This window comes from Myotis lucifugus, unplaced genomic scaffold (genome assembly GCF_000147115.1).
Source record: "Myotis lucifugus unplaced genomic scaffold, Myoluc2.0 scaffold_54, whole genome shotgun sequence".
NCBI classification, from domain to species: Eukaryota; Metazoa; Chordata; class Mammalia; order Chiroptera; family Vespertilionidae; genus Myotis; species Myotis lucifugus.
In genome coordinates this window covers 3,502,338-3,518,858 of record NW_005871102.1, presented here as the reverse complement: position 1 = coordinate 3,518,858, position 16,521 = coordinate 3,502,338, and positions in this window count along the sequence as shown.

Genomic DNA, 16,521 nt, shown 5'->3' with positions numbered 1-16,521 from the left:
CCTATATAACAAAAGCCTAATATGCAAATCGACCGAACGGTGGAATGACTGGTCAGTGGGGGGCGGGGCTGATGAGCGGGCAGTGCCAGGTCAGCCAAGGCAGGTGCTAACAGGCAGAGGGAGAGGATGGCAGTTGGGGGATGGCGGTGACCAGTGGTGGCGGAGGACAATTGGGGGGTGGGGCCAGCCACTCGCCATCCCCCAATCAGCCTGGTTGCCTCCCGCAGAGGAGCGGGCCTAATCCATCAGTCGGATATCCCCCAAGGGCTCCCGGACTGCGAGAGGGAACCCCCCGAGTGCTAGTTGGTAGATTTGGGATTAGAGCACTGTGCTTTCTTGCTCAGGTGCTTGTGCTTTAAGCCATTGTCTTCTGAAGTCCATGTGGTTGGCCAAGTTTATGACTCCATTCTTGTTCTCGCATACATACTAAACTATGTTCCCTTGCACAGGGCCATCTGCAGTGTGCAAAGGAACAGGACATATGGCAAAGAAAACACACAGAAACCTGCATTTGGTGTCTCGGCTTCTGTGTGCTCTTCACACTGTTTATCAGCTGAGAAGTAGAGAGCAAGCTGTGGCTCCCAGTGCTGAACAGTTCATTGCCTTGGCTGCTCCTGTCTTCCTTCATGTTTAGGAAACAGAAGATGTAGTCGAACTTTGAGCTAATGGGTCTGTCCCATTCATTATTTACCCAGGACAGTGCTTTATCACAGAAGCTCCTACGTTTCAACCAAGAGGAAAGCATCTCATTAGTGCCTGGGAGCGTCCAAGGTGAGCAGATGGTTGCTGTTTTCATCTTTTCCTGGACAGAAACACAAATGTCTTGGAGAGTGTGGAGTCTGGAGACTCCAGCAAGCAAGTCAGACAATTGCTCTCCCTGTTCCCTTGCTTATCCTTTGTTAAACATAAAACTAAACCATTTCTAGCCTTTTGTTGTAATGCAGGTGCTGTTGAGTTGGTATTTACATGCAGCACAGTCCTAAAGGAACATGAAAGAGCAGCAGCTCCTAGATGTACCTTGATCTATACATCCTTACTGCCCCCAGCCCTGTCGTCATATTGAAGACTTCCCTTCTTTGCCTGTACTTAGCATCTATGATTAGACTACAGGCCATCATGATAAGCCTGTAACTTCCCAAAGAATTGTTTATTTATTTGTTTGTGGAGATTTTATAAAAGGGGTGAGGCTTGCAGGTGACCCAGTACCTTCAATCATTGGCCAGTAGTATCTATACATAACAAGATGTCATATAGTGTCAGAAGACTCTGGTTAATTAAATTTAGGTATTCTACAGGAACCAATAGCTGGAAAAACCATAACTTCATTAGTTACTATTATCCTCCTGCTGAATGGAAAATAATAATTACAATAATAGTAACCACTGTAAAAACAATAGATAATATTTACTAAGTGATTTTGTATGCCTGTATTGAGCTAAGTGCTTTGCATACACTAATTTAGTCATTAGAACAATTGTATGAGATTTTCATGTAACAAAAATTAAGCACCTGCTATATGCTCTTCATTGTTCTGGGCATTCGGGATAGATCAATGAACTAAACAGGGAGAATAAACAACAGGTGTAATAAATGTTATATAGTGTGACAAGGTGATAGATATGTGCTATGGAAAAAGAAAAAGAGCAAGGAAAGGAGTAAGCAGAGGGACAGTTTGTAATTTTAAACAACGTGATCATGGAGGAGGTGATCAAAAACATGACAGAGGTGAAGGTATGAGCTGAAGAGAACGGGCGGAGAGGGCAACAGCAAAGGCTAGAGGTGAGAGCTTTCCAGTTGTTGCAGGAACAGTAGGGGAAGGGAGGTGGCATGGAGTGAACTGGGGAGTCAGAATAGGAAATGACCTCAAAGAGGCAATGGAGGGGGCAGAGTGTAGGAGCCATCCAAGGGTTTGAGCAAAAGAATGAAAGACCTGACTTACTCTGGCTTCTGTGGTAGATTTAGTTGATCATTTCTCTTTCATAGCTGAGGGAACTGGGATTTAGATGGGTTCATCTGCCCAAGCTGACAGAGCTGGTAAGTGGAAGAGCAGGACAGACTTCCAGGTTTACCTGACTTCAAATTCCATGCTTTTCATCACTACACTATATTATCTGTATAGTATGCTCACAACCATCCTTCCCTACAAACGGATGACTTTCATTTGCTCCTCGTAAGTCTTTCTACCGCTACACTGGCCCCTCCTCTCCCTGCCCAACCAAGCTGGGATTCGGTAATTTTTGTTCAATGTTGTAAAAAGCCTTAATCTCTTGCTATCAATGCATCCCCTCGCCTGGTTGTTTATTTGCAGATTTATGTCATACTAAAAAAGAATTCCTGGAGATTCCATCTTTCTCTTGTTACCCTGCTAAGGGGTGTGTAGAGATTGTGTTTCAGTTCTGTGCCCAATTTTGGACTAGAAGAACAATTCCAGGCATTGGATACTCTTCACATTCTCTTCAGTGGCCCAGGGAGCTGATGGCAGAGGGATCATAGCCACACAGTGGGGAATCAGGGCTCTATTTCATTCCTTTTCCTGAAACTAGCACTTCTGTCTCAGTAGGGGCCCCTTTAATGAATCAATTAAGGAGGGTATTATTATTGGAAGCTGTTTTCAGCCCAATTAAGAACTTGCGACATGTCAGTTGGGATAATAAAAGTGAGTTAAGTCTCAATTTTTCTTTATTAGGGTGTTTATTAGAAGATTGAAATGTTCATTAGGTGAAGTAAAGCGATGCATTCGTCTTCTGCTCATCAGTCGCCCAGTAGAACCTGTATTGCACTCAGGGTTAATGTGGTGGCCTTTCCTGTACACTGAGCTGAGTTCTAGCTCTGCTTCTGTCGCAGGTTTTTATAGTCTCATAATTACTTGCTCTTTAAAAATGGAAGTTATGACTTTGTTAGTTAGTCTTTTTGAGTTGTCTAAACTTAGCTCCTTTAAATTCTTTGTCAGATTGTTTTATAAAATTAATTTAATCTGGGATGAATTTATGTTCCAATGAGTGATTCTGTTGACTGTTTTTCTTAGCATTAGATTTCTTCATATGTTTAGAAATTTTAGTTTTCTGAGTAAATGTGGGTTATTCATGTCTGTCTCTCTTTCTCTCTTCCATCCCCCTTTACTCATCTTCCCTGTCCAATGGTTTTATCCTTTATTTTACCTTGCTTTGGCACCCTAGGTTAAAACCATTGGGTCTCTTGCTCTGAAGGGACATTGAAGTTAGCATAGATCCATTCACTATGTCAGGAGTTACCAAATTCATCTCATGGAGGGGTTGTGTCTGGGTCTTCTCGCCACTGTATTCCCACAGCTTGCTAAAGGCTCTGGCCATGGGAAGCCTCCCACTACACTCTGGGCCTGAAGCATTGAGCATTCTTGTATTCCTCTGTTGGGAGGGCTAACTTCCTGTTCACAGTTCTTTATATCCAGATCCAGAAGCCAGCAGGCTGTAGCTTTAGCTCAACTTACAATTTTGTATTTTTATTCTATTTCTGCTTCATAGAAACCTTAATCTTGTTATTGATCTTGCCTCTGCCTTTTTTTTTTTACTTTTCATTTTCATATTATATCTTTTATTAGTAAGTGTGTGGAGCAGAGAGTTTTTTACAAAGTGTAAATTCCTTGTGCACTCTTCCCCAGGAATGATTGGTTTCCCTTTAACGGTCTTTCTGTTTCCTCTTTTCCCAAGTTAATTTTTCAGAAGAGCTTCCAGTATATTCTTCTCTCATCAAAACTAAGAACCAGATCTATTTTCAAATTAGATCTTGTGTCATCACAATGACTCTAGTTAACATTCTACCAACAGACATAGTTATACTTTTTTCTTGTGATCAAAACTTAGTTTCCTAGCGATTTTTTTTACACAATACAGTATTATTAACTATAGTGGCCATGCTGTACATTATGTCCCCAGGGGTTATTTATTTTACTAGAGGCCCAATGCATAAAATTCGTGCAAGAGTAGGCCTTCTTTCCCCTGGCTGCTGGCACCAGCTTCCCTCCGGCACCCGGGACCCAGGCTTCCCTCGCAGCCCTGGCTTTGTGCAGAAGGTCGTCTGGAAGGATGTCTGGCCTAATTAGCATATTATGCTTTTATTATTATAGATAACTGGGAGTTTGTACCTTTTGTGACCACCTTCACCCATTTCACCAACCCCACCCCAAACGCCACCTTTGGTAACTGCAAACCCATTCTCTGTATCGATGAACTCTTTTTTATTTAGATTCCACATATCGGTGAGGTCATATGGTATTTGTGTGTTTTTTCTGTCTATCTAAATTTACTTAGCATAATATCCTCAAGGTTTATCCATGTTGTTGCAAATGGCAGGATTTCATTCTTTTTAATGGCCAAGTAATATTTCATTATATACGTTTTCTTTATCCATTCATTCATTGATGGATATTTAGGTAGTTTATGTATCTTGGATATTACAAATAATGTTGCACTGAACATGGGTACATATATATTTTCAAGTTAATATGCTTGTTTCTGTTGGATATATATCCAGAAGTGGAACTGTTGGATATAGTAGTTCTGTTTTTAATTTTTGAGGAACCACTGTACTGTTTTTCATAGTGACTGTACCAGCTTACAATTCCACGAACAGTACACATGTTCCCTTTTATCCACATCCTCACCACTGCTTGTTATTTTTTGTCTTTTTGATAATAGCCATTCTAACAGGGGTAAGGTCATATCTCATTGTGGTTTTAATTTACATTTTTCTGATGGTTAGTGATGTTGAGCACCTTTTTATATAGTTGATGACCATATGTATGTCTTCTTTGGAAAAATGTCTATTCAAATCCTTTCCCCATTTTGAATAAAATTTTTCTTTTTCTTTTTTTTGCTATTGAGTTTATGAGTTTTTAAAAATATGTACTTTGAATACTAATCCCTTATCAGATATATGATTTGCAAATACTTTCTCTCATTTGGTAGGTTGCCTTTCCATTTTGCTGATTTTTGCTGATGGTTTTCTTTGCTGTGTAGAAATTTTTAGTTTGATGTAGTCCTACTATTTATTTTTGTTTTTGTTGCCTTTGCTTTTGATGTCAACTCTAATAAAATAATCATTGCCAAGACTGATGTCAAGGAGCTTATGGCCTATATTTTCTGCTAGCAGTTTTATGGTTTCAGGTCTTATGTTGAAGTTTTTAATCCATTTTGAGTTGATTTTTGTGTATGGTGTAAGACAGGAGTCCAGTTTCATTCTTTTGCATGAAACTGTCCAGTTTTCCCAACACCACTTATTGAAGAGACTGTTTTTCCTATTGTATATTGTTGCCTCCTTTTTTATAAGGTAATTTACCGTATATGTGTGGGTGTACTTCAGAGCTATTTTTTTGTTCCATTAATCTATGTATCTGTGTTTATGCCAATGCCATACTAATTTTTTGTTAATCCTTAACTGAGGATCTTTTTTCCATTGATTTTTTTTCTTTTTTAGAGAGAGTGGAAGGAGGAAGAAAGGGAGGAAGGGAGGGAGAAAAGGAGGGAGAGAGGGAAGGGAGAAAGAGAGACAGACAGACAGACAAACATGGTTGTGACAGAGACACATTGATTGGATGTCTCCTGCACAGGTCATACTAGGGTCAGGGATCAAACCTGCAACTCAGGTACATGCCCTTGACTGGGAATCGAACCCCAGACACTTTGGTGCATGGGCCAACACTCCAACCACTGACTACATCAGCCAGAGCACCAATACCATACTTTTTGATTACTATGCGTTGTAATATAGTTTAAAATCAGGAAATGTGACATTTCCAGCTTTATTCTTTCACAAGATTGCTTTTACTATTCCGGGTCTTTTGTGGTTCCATATAAATTTTAGGATTCAGATTAGTTCTTAATACTTTTATCTCATGCTCATTCTTCTTTGTGGAACTCTAGTTTGGGCTCTATGTCACTTCTGAATGGTCTAGCCTGAGAACTTCAACGTTCTCTTGACTAACCTAGGTTAGTTTAGGCATGTGAGCTCCGGAGTTTGACTAAGGTCTGAATCTCTGGTTAACCATTAAATGGCCATGAGATCTTGGGTAAGTTCTATTAATTCTATGCCTGAGTTTCCTCATGTGTAAAATAGAAATACTAACTGAACTGGTCTCAGGAATTTATTATAAGGATTAAGTGAGATAATGCCTATGAAGGGTTTAGTTCCTTGACATGAGAGGCACTCACTATAAAAATAAATGATGGCTATAATTCTTATCCTTACATTTACAGATGACCCTGAATAAATCCATTAGGATGGAAAGGTTGTTGGGGAATTTTTCTGAATAAAGCACAGGGGACAATAATGGGCTGTTGTGTGCGCACCAAAAGAGTGAGTAAAAATTAGGAAAGAGACCAGAAAGTTATAAAGAAATGTCCGCTGATGCGTTTGTCTCCTAAATCCATTATGGGTTTTAGTAACTCCCCTAATGTGAGTGGCTCTTTAATATTCCAAGTGTAAAATAGGATAAAAACCAACATTCTAGTTCTATTGGACCAAATTGAAGCTTAATCCAAAGGCAGCTGGGGTTCAGCGGAAAGAGCACTATTTTGAGTAAAGAAAGATCTGGGTTTGATCTTGGCTCTACCTCCTTGAATTCGTCATGCCTCTTCTTTAAGCTTTAGTTTCCTTATCTGTAAAATGTGAATGGTAATCCTACTTCTGAGGGCTGTGTTGAGGATGGAATGAGATAATGTGTGTGTAAATGCATGATACCTAACAAGTGCTCAGTGACTTTTTAAAAAGAGAAAATCAAAGGGATTGATGACAAATGCCCAAAACACTGTCTGTCTGAATCCCAACTTCAACCTACATTTAAGGCTTGGCTAGAACAAGACTGCGCACAAAGACCACAAGGGGGTGCACCAAGAAAGCATAAAAGATGCGGAGACAAAAAAAAACATGACAGAAATGGAGGATATGGAGCTAAGAATCGCAATTTTGAGGGCTTGCTATAAACTTGAGCAGAGCCTCACGAAAACTAATGAGACCCTCGATGCTACGATAAAGAAATTAGAAAGTAAGCATACACGGACTGAAATAAAGAATATTATACCCAATAGCAGACCAGAGGAGCACAAGAATCAAACCAAAGATTCGACAAAAAACACCCAACTGGAAAAGCAAAATGAAAAAAGAATCCGAAAGTGTGAAGATAGTGTAAGGAGCCTTTGGGACAGCTTCAAGCGCACTAATATCAGAATAATAGGGGTGCCAGAAGATGAGAGACAGCAAGATATTGAAAACCTATTTGAAGAAATAATGGCAGAAAACTTCCCCCACCTGGTGAAAGAAATGGACTTACAGGTCCAAGAAGCGAAGAGAACCCCAAACAAAAGGAATCCAAAGAGGACCACACCAAGACACATCATCATTAAAATGCCAAGAGCAAAAGACAAAGAGAGAATCTTAAAAGCAGCAAGAGAAAGAGACTCAATTACCTACAAGGGAATACCCATACGACTGTCAGCTGATTTCTCAACAGAAACTTTGCAGGCCAGAAGGGAATGGCAAGAAATATTCAAAGTACTGAATACCAAGAACCTACAACCAAGATTACTTTATCCAGCAAAGCTATCATTCAGAATTGAAGGTCAGATAAAGAGCTTCACAGATAAGGAAAAGCTAAAGGACTTCATCACCACTAAACCAGTATTATACGAAATGCTGAAAGGTTTCCTTTAAGAAGAGGAAGAAGAAAAAGGTAAAGATACAAATTGTGAACAACAAACATGCATCTATCAACAAGTGAATCTAAGAATCAAGTGAATAAATAATCTGATGTACAGAATGAACTGGTGATTACAATGAATCAGGGACATAGAAGGGGAATGGACTGACTATTCTTGGGGGGGGGAGGGGAATGGGAGATGCGGGAAGAGAATGGACAAAAATCGTGCACCTATGGATGAGGACAGTGGGTGGGGAGTGACGGCGGAGGGTGGGGCGGGAACTGGGAGAAGGGGAGTTATGGGAAAAAAAGAGGAACAAATGTAATCAGAACAATAAAGATTTAATTTAAAAAAAAATAAATAAAGTGCTCACATCGAAATAGCAAAAAAAAAAAAAAAGTCTGACAAATATATAAGCACTAGACTGATCATTGTAGCGTTAGGGGCAGAGATAGAATAGTGGGGACTAGCCATAATTTTAAGAAATATTAATCATGCTCTGTTAACCGTGATTGTTCTGTTCTGATTAGAGAAAGCACATTCTAACCTGGCTGAGAGTCGGTACGCCCCCTAGGACAGTGGTAACTAACTTCGGAATGCAGTCCATCCTGCTTTTCAGAGAACTGCCTATCATTATGGAAAGAATAACAACCTTATGGCTGAAACAGTCTACTCTCGGAGTCACCCTCCCTCTGTGACCCTCCCCCCAAACCCACATTGCCTGTAACCTGTAGCCAATATACCTCACCTACTTCCCCATGTCTATAATTCTTACTTTGCCATGTAATCTTTGTAAAAAAAAAAAAATAAAATAAAAAGAGAAAATCAAAGGGATTGATGACAAATGCCCAAAACACTGTCTGTCTGAATCCCAACTTCAACCTACATTTGTGTGATTCTACCTGCAGGCTAGCAACTTTTTGCTTTTCCCTACCTTCAAGGTTTATGCAGGGAAGAAGCAATAGAGCAGTGGTTCCCAAACTTATTTGGCCTACCGCCCCCTTTCCAGAAAAAATATTACTCAGCCCCTGGAAATTAATTTTTTAAAAATTTTAATAGCAGTTACTCATCGCCCCCAAATGCACCTGTGGCCATCACCGCCCCCCTGGATCGCTGCAGCGCCCACTGGGGGGGCGGTAGCGCCCACTTTGGGAATCACTGCAATAGAGGGACACTGAGTTGGCAAAGAAGTCCTGTGGCAAAGGTGGTGTAGCCCCATTTCACATCTGTGAGGAAAATGACTTTCCAAGCTGTGTCAGGTTTTGTGTGTTCAGAGGTGGGAGTGACCTATGGACATTCTGAAGACTTGTAGTCAGAGCGCTAGGGGTTGGGGCAGGCAGCTTATTCTACTTTCTCACTCTATGATTTTTTCTCTCCCAATGTTAAACTCTACTTGGGGGCCTTCTCAATACTGTCCCTTACAGGAGGCGTTTCCATCCCTTCCTATACTGTCCTCGACCTTAGCCTTCCCTAGTTTTCTTTTTCAAGTCTCCTTTTTCATTCTCTTTGTGTTGAAGCCCATTATTTATGGAGGCTAGGGAAGTGGACGGTGAATTTATTTCACACATTAGAGCACTTGTCCTCAACCTGGCTGAATATTAGGACCACTCTACAGAGCAGCTAAGTCAAGGGAAAGGACAGAAAGGCAGGTAGTTAGAGCAACACAAGTGACTCTCCCTGGCTAAGAATAGCAACTCCTTTCTCATTTAAACAGTCAAGCTGGTGGGCTTCTTCTCTGGAAACTCTGAGGAGGCTAGGCAGGGACTGAGAAGGAGAAGGAATGGAACAGGACATGATTTGCTCTTTAATTTCAAAGAAAGCTAGAAATGCCCTTTCTAATGTCCAAAATGTGTCCCTGTCCTTATTATCACCCAACAGCCCCCAAACTATTAAATTCATGACTCTGAAGTTTAATCCTAACCTCAAAGGATCCAAAATAGGGCAACAATATTTATAATAACCATACTGGGTCACTCTTTTTCTAAAAAAATGATTTATTGATTTGAGAGAGAAAAATCACTTGTTGTTTCACTTAGTTATGCATTTATTGGTTGCTTCTTGTATGTGCCCTGACCTACCATGGAACCCACAACCTTGGCATATGGGGTGACACTCTAATCAAGTGAGCTGCCCAGCCAGGGCTTTCTGTGGCACTCTTTCAATGAAGCTAGTCTGTGAAGCAGGCTGACTGCAGGAAATCTTCTTTACCGCCCTCCCTTCCCCCCAGAACTCTGTTGTTTTCATTTGGTTCACAGCATGTAGAGGGCTCCAGGGTGTTAAAAGCTGCCCAGTGGCACCCTAGCCAGTTTTGCTCAGTGGATAGTGTCGGCCCTCGGACTGAAGGGTCCCCGGTTTGATGGTTTGATTCTGGTCAAGGCATGAACCTCCGTTGCAGGTTCCCCGGCCCTGGTGGAGGTGTGTGCAGGAGGCAACCAATTGATGTGTCTCTCTCACATCAGTGTTTCTCCCTGTCTCTCCCTCTCCCTTCCTCTCTTTCTAAAACCAATGGAAAAATATCCTCGGGTGAGGATTCACTTAAATAAATAAATAAATAAATAAATAAATAAATAAATAAATAAATAAATAAATTCATACATACACACACACAAATAAAAACGTTGCCCTTAAAAAGCTTCCCAGTGGCTGCAGGGAGAGGCTGGGGGGCCGGGCAGAAGCCCTGACACCAGAATGTGCAGACGGCTCCTCCAAGTCTCCTGGACGCTGAGCCCCTAGTGGTGGCTGCGGAGGTCAGTTGATGAGTTTCACCTGTGCTGCGGGGACGTCAGGGAGTCTGCCCGGCAACCCACCTGCGCAGCTGCAGGAGGGCCTGCTTCCTGTCCGGTCGCGGCCTGGAGGCTTCCAGCGTCCAAGGTTTTTCCCGGCTCAGGTCGCCTGCGCTGGTTTCGCATCTTCAAGACACACCGGGCTCCCTGGCGCTTCTCCACAGCAACTCGCTGAAGTTGCCCCCCACTCCTCCCCACCACCACATTCACAGCGAAGGAGAAGCCTGGAGAGGGAAGTGTAGGAGGCCCACAGGTGCAGGTTGTCCGCGGCCTCCATCTGCGCGGAATCATGCTGGTGAGCCCGGGAGCGCAATCAGCTAAGCTCAAAAGGCCCGGAGGCCGAGGGTGGCTCAGAAGATGGTTTTGAAGGTCATGACTGGAAAGGAGGTTAGAGGGTGGTCGGAGGCTGGAAGAAGGGGCATCCCTGGGTCTATTCCACCCAAACGCTGTGGAGTGTCAGCCTCCCGCCTTATCCTTCACTTTTTTTAGTAAAGAAATAGGGAAGTTAAGCAAAGCATGGGAGGCAGGTCTAAGAATAGGGATGGGGGCTGTTGGGATAAGTTTCTAGGCCCAAGACTGGGGTGCCAGGGCAGCAAACGGAAACTTACTGACCTTCCTTGTCGCTGTTAAGTGCTCTGACCAGAACCGCGGTATAGCCCGCGGGCCAGTGCTCCACAGCCAAGCGGACCCTGGGCCTTCTCCAAACCAGGTTGAGAACGTGGCCCCCGCCAGTGAGATAGTTCCTGTTTGTCTTTTCCCTTGTTCTTTATTCTTTAGCCTCTAGAACAGTGGTTCTCAACCTTCCTAATGCCGTGACCCGTTAATACAGTTCCTCATGTTGTGGTGACCCCCAATTTCATTGTTAAAAATTGAACACAATTAAAGCATAGTGATTAATCACAAAAAAATCTGTAATTATATATGCGTTTTCTGATGGTCTTAGGCGACCCCTGTGAAAGGGTCGTTCGACCCCCAAAGGGGTCGCGACCCACAGGTTGAGAATCGTTGCTCTAGAAGCTTCTTGCCTCCAGCTCCATTTTGCAGTTCTTTGAAAGGAGGCTGTTCACTTTCTGAAGTGTTAAAATTTGTTTCTATCACCAAAACATTTTTTTTTCTGTAATCATTTTTTAACAGTTTTTTGTCAACGAGGAATGGGATCTGAAGCTGACTGCTCATGGCTTGTGAGACGACAAGACAGACAGGTGAGGCGCCCCTGAACCCTTGGAATTCACTTGTCCTCTCGTCCTAACCGAGGGCCCTGAGTAAGTCACACTCGCGTTTGAGCTCTGCTCCTTTGCATGCAGCTCTCCAATCCAAACACACTTTATTAGGGGGGAAAAAGACACATAATCTTCCAGGAAAGGCTCTGGGGTCGTGGAAGGGTTTTGGGGCTTATTAAAATTTCCAGAGAGGTTCCAGGCTAGTTATATTGGGAGTCCACAGTGTGTGGCAGGCAGTTATGGAACTCACAAGGTAAGTCCACAAAATAAACTGTGGGGGTACTTGGGAAAATAAATTAAGACAAGAAATTCAGACTATTTTGACCGTCAATCTAAGTGGGAACGGACTATTAAAAATCATCAGGGTATCCTCCAGTATAAAAAATATTTTAGTGAAAGGAGTGATAGATTCTAGGGCTCCATGATAAAACACTGGCCCAGAAATCGGTCTCTCATTTGCAAGCAACCGGGACATTGAGAAAAAGAGTGTCCTCGAAGGTTTTGTCTCATCCTCCCAAAATTAATTTGTTAAACACTCTATTTGATTGGCTTAAATAATATCAAGTATTTATATAAATTAAGTATACACTCAGAAATATAGAAAGTAACCCAAATGGTTTTCAAGTTCACATGATATAGGATAATCTTCAGTACATAAAAAAAGTTTAAGTTTGTTGGTTTAATGAAAACAGGCATGCCATTATAGTTATCAAAATTAAATGTAATACTTTTATTCTACCTAAGTTTATTAAAAGCCAAATAAGCTCATTTTATCTCTGTTACAGTATTTTTCAGCAAGAAAGAGAACTTAAAATGATTTTTTGGTGCTTTTTTATTTTTTTGAGAGAGAGGAAGGGAGAGATAAATATTGTACACACCCCAACCTGGGGCCTAAACCCAAAACCTAGGTATGTGCCCTATTTATGAATCAAACCTGAGACCTTTCAGTGCATGGGATGATGCTCCAACCAACTGAGCCACACTGGCCAGGGCAAGATGATGATTGTTTAATGTCTCATGAATTTTCAAGAGTAATCTGAACATAATTGTTAAAAACAAGTAAATTGATGTAAGATAAATATTTTTAAATGAACTTTAAAACATAATTATGCTTTATGGTATGTCTGTTTAAAAAATAGTTTCTAAAATCTTTTAGGAACTTGAAATCTTAAAGTTATACTGAGATAACTTATACTGGATATTCATTTAATATCTAGATCATTTCAAAATAAGATAAAATACTGAAATAGTAATTATTGAACATAGTTTTAACATTTTTGGCTATTGGGTTATTTAATTCTATTGATAAACATGTTTTATGCCACATTGAAAAATTAACTATGAGGAAAAATAAACCTCTAGAAATTATGAAATGTATTTATAAATTTGCCAGTCCATAGAATTGACATTTCACAATTGCTTGTTTCTTAGTTTTCTCTAAGTATTAAGAATTCTCAGGGTTAAGAATTCTAATTAATATATTTAACTAAACTACTAGAAATATTAAGGGTAGCATCTTTCTGTAAGGAAAGTAGGATGTGTTTTTGGTAAGAAGAGCTATGAGATATGCAGATGTGTTTTTATTAAGAGAAAAAGAGAGTGATTTTGTCCTAAACTAAAAGAGAAGGAATCTTGGTTAGGAATTTTATGTGCTAAAGTTGACTAAGATTGGAATAGATATAGTTACATTTTTTTAAAACTTTAATATCAAAAGTACACAGTGCAAAATTGGAATTTGGTTTTCTCTCTGTTAAAAGGACAAAGTTTTCTTGGACTATTGGTCTGCTCTTGATAAGAGATTGTGAAAGATTTTTTTTTTAATATTTTGGGTTATCCACCTGAAAAGCAAAGGTTTTGTGTATTACTAAAATATTTACTGTGCTTTCACATTGTCTTTATCAGGTCTTTGCTTACGTAGGAAAACCTAGTCTTCTCTGTATCAAAAGAGCTAAGTTTTGTTCACAACTGTGCAACCTATATTTGCCTTTACAATCTTTTATTGTCACTTTGGTTAAGTAGATAATTATTGTTTCATAATGATCTTTGATCCTATTTGGTCAGATGTTCAAACCTTTTGACATTTTGACAACTTCCCCAAATCAAATTCCTTTTTAAAATTTAGGTATAGTTGACATATAACATTTTTTAGTTTCAGGTGTACAGCATAATGATTCAATATTTACATGTATTATGAACTGATCACCATAGTTAGTCTTGTTAACATTTGTCACCATACAATAGTTATACATTTTTTTCTTGTGATGAAAACTTTTAAGATTCACTCTCTTAGCAACTTTAAATTATGAATGCATTATTATTAACTACAGTTGACATGCTATACATGACTTATTTATTTCATAACTGCTCTGCTCTCTGTATGTATGAGCTTGGTTTGTTTGTTTTTAGATTCCACATATAAGTGAGATCATAGGGTACTTATCTTTCTCTGACTTTATTTCACTTAGCAAATGCCCTTGAGGTACATCCATATTGTTACAGATGGGAAGATTTTAGTTTTTTATGTCTGAATAGTGTATATATATATATATATATCACAATATATCTATCTATATCTATCTTTATATCTCTATCTATCTCTATCTATATCTATATCTATATCTATATCTATATCTATATCTATATATTCACATTTTCTCTATCCATTCATTTGTCAGTGGATACTTAAGCTATTTCCATGTCTTGGCTATTAAAACTAATGCTGCAATAAAAATAGGGGTGCATATGTCTTTTTGAATTAATGTTTTCCTTTTCTTTGGATAAATATTCCAAACTGGAATTGCTGGATCATATGGTATGTCTATTTTAAGTTTTTGAGGAACCTCCATACTGTTTTCCATAGTGGCTGTACCAAATTACATTCCCATCAACAGTACACAAGGATTCCCTTTACATCCTCACCAACACTTGATTGTTTATCTTTTTGAGAATAGCCATTCTAAGAGGTGTGAGGTGATATCTCATTGTGGTTTTGATTTCCATTTCCCTAATTATTAGCGATGTTGAACACCTTTTTTTGTGTGTACCTGATGGCCGTCTGTATGTCTTCTTTGGAGAAATGTCTATTCAGGTCCTCCTCTCCTTTTTTAATTAGATTATTTTTTGGTTTTTGGTATTTATTTACTTACTATTGAGTTATATGAGTTCTTTATATATTTTGGATATTAGCTCCTTATCAGGTATGATATGCAAATGTCTTCTCCCATTCAGTAGGTTGCCCATTATTTTCAGTTACATTCTTTTATTTGTGGCTGAGTTCTTTGTCTCTGCTCTAAAACAGTTCTCTACTCACCTATCTTAGCTGCTAATCCTATTTTTATGAGGAAGCAGAAAAAATGCCCACCACTTTTTATTGGCCCAGCACAAGTCTGAACTTCCAGGATTGTATTACCCTCAATGAGAGCAGCAGAACCAAAGGCCAGCTTATTGGGAGGCATCGGCAGCACCCTCATGTCCGTGAAATTCATCTGCAGTGCAGCGAAGTAAAGTTGGCAGTACAGCTTTGAAACAAGAAGCTTGGTTCCTCCCTCCACACCCCTTCTATATAGACATTCTGGAACTTCTGTGTTCCTCTCCCACCCCTTTGTCTCTCGCTTTGAACTCTTGTACAAAGTCTGCAGTATGTGGTTTTGTCCTTATTAAATGCTGCCTGCAATTGTGTTATGTCTTCTCCCCAAAATGGCTTCACATGGAGGTCAGAGGACTCGCTGTCACCACTTTTGTTTTCGACCAAAGGTTCAATGCGGTAGGTAAGCCACCTGTGCTTGCTGGTGGAACAGACTTCCCACGGGTGCCTCTTTTCTCCCCTCCACCACTTCCTGCTGGTCTGTCACAGCCTGCTGGTAAAATGCTTAGCAGTGCTGTTTTGACCTGAGTTGGAGAGATTTGACCTGAGGATCATAAAGACCTGGCTGAGGCGAAAACATGACGGAGAAAATGTTGATGCCCAGCTGAGTTACTCACACAGCATTGCATTGTGATGGCATGAGGGATGAGGACTGCTTTTGGGGGACTTGCAGACATTATCTCTTTCCTTTTGAAGGCACCGTGTGTGTGTGTGGGCAGGAGGATGAGTGAGCTCAGCAGGTACTCTGTGCTTGGGCAAGCTGGCCCTTCAAAGACTCTGAAAGGCCAAACAAAAATGTGCAGAGGCACTGAAGGCTGAAACCAAAGCTTTCCCCCCAAACTGGAGTTTCCTGAGTGTTTCTCAAAAGAAAGGCTGTGCTAGCAGGTTTGCAGAGGGAGCAAAGATGCTAATGAAGTGCCAACTGGCTGCTTTCAGCCGAGCCTTCTGGGCACCTCGCCACCATCTCGCTTTCTTTCCTACCCATTTATTTATTTATATTCTTAATTAATGGAAATTTCAACTCCCATTAGAGCTGGAGGAGTCAGTAATAAACAGCCGGAGCAGAGGCAGGCAGTCCTGCTAGGGAAGGGCAGAGGCTCCTCGCTCTGTTCCTGGATTCCAGGCACGTGGCTGGCCTGGGCTCAGGAGAGAAGTCCATATGCTGGTTCAGTGAAGGGGAGCCAGGAGCCCGTGTCTGTGGACCTCTGCGGTATCTGTGAGGTTCTCCTTCTTTTTCTCTTTTGTTCTGTTGGAAATGGGCCATACAGGTTTGAATCCTATCTGGCTGTGCAATCTTGGGCAACTTAATTAACGTTTCTGTGTCTCATTCTTCTCTGTTAAAAAAGGTAATAGTACCTACTTCAGAGGGTAGCTGTGGGTCTTAAATCGTAATGGGTGTGAAGCACTTGGCAGGTGATTAGTTCTCATTGATTGCTCACTGGATGTTAGCTTTCCTCTTCCTCATCTGATCCACAAGTGCACAT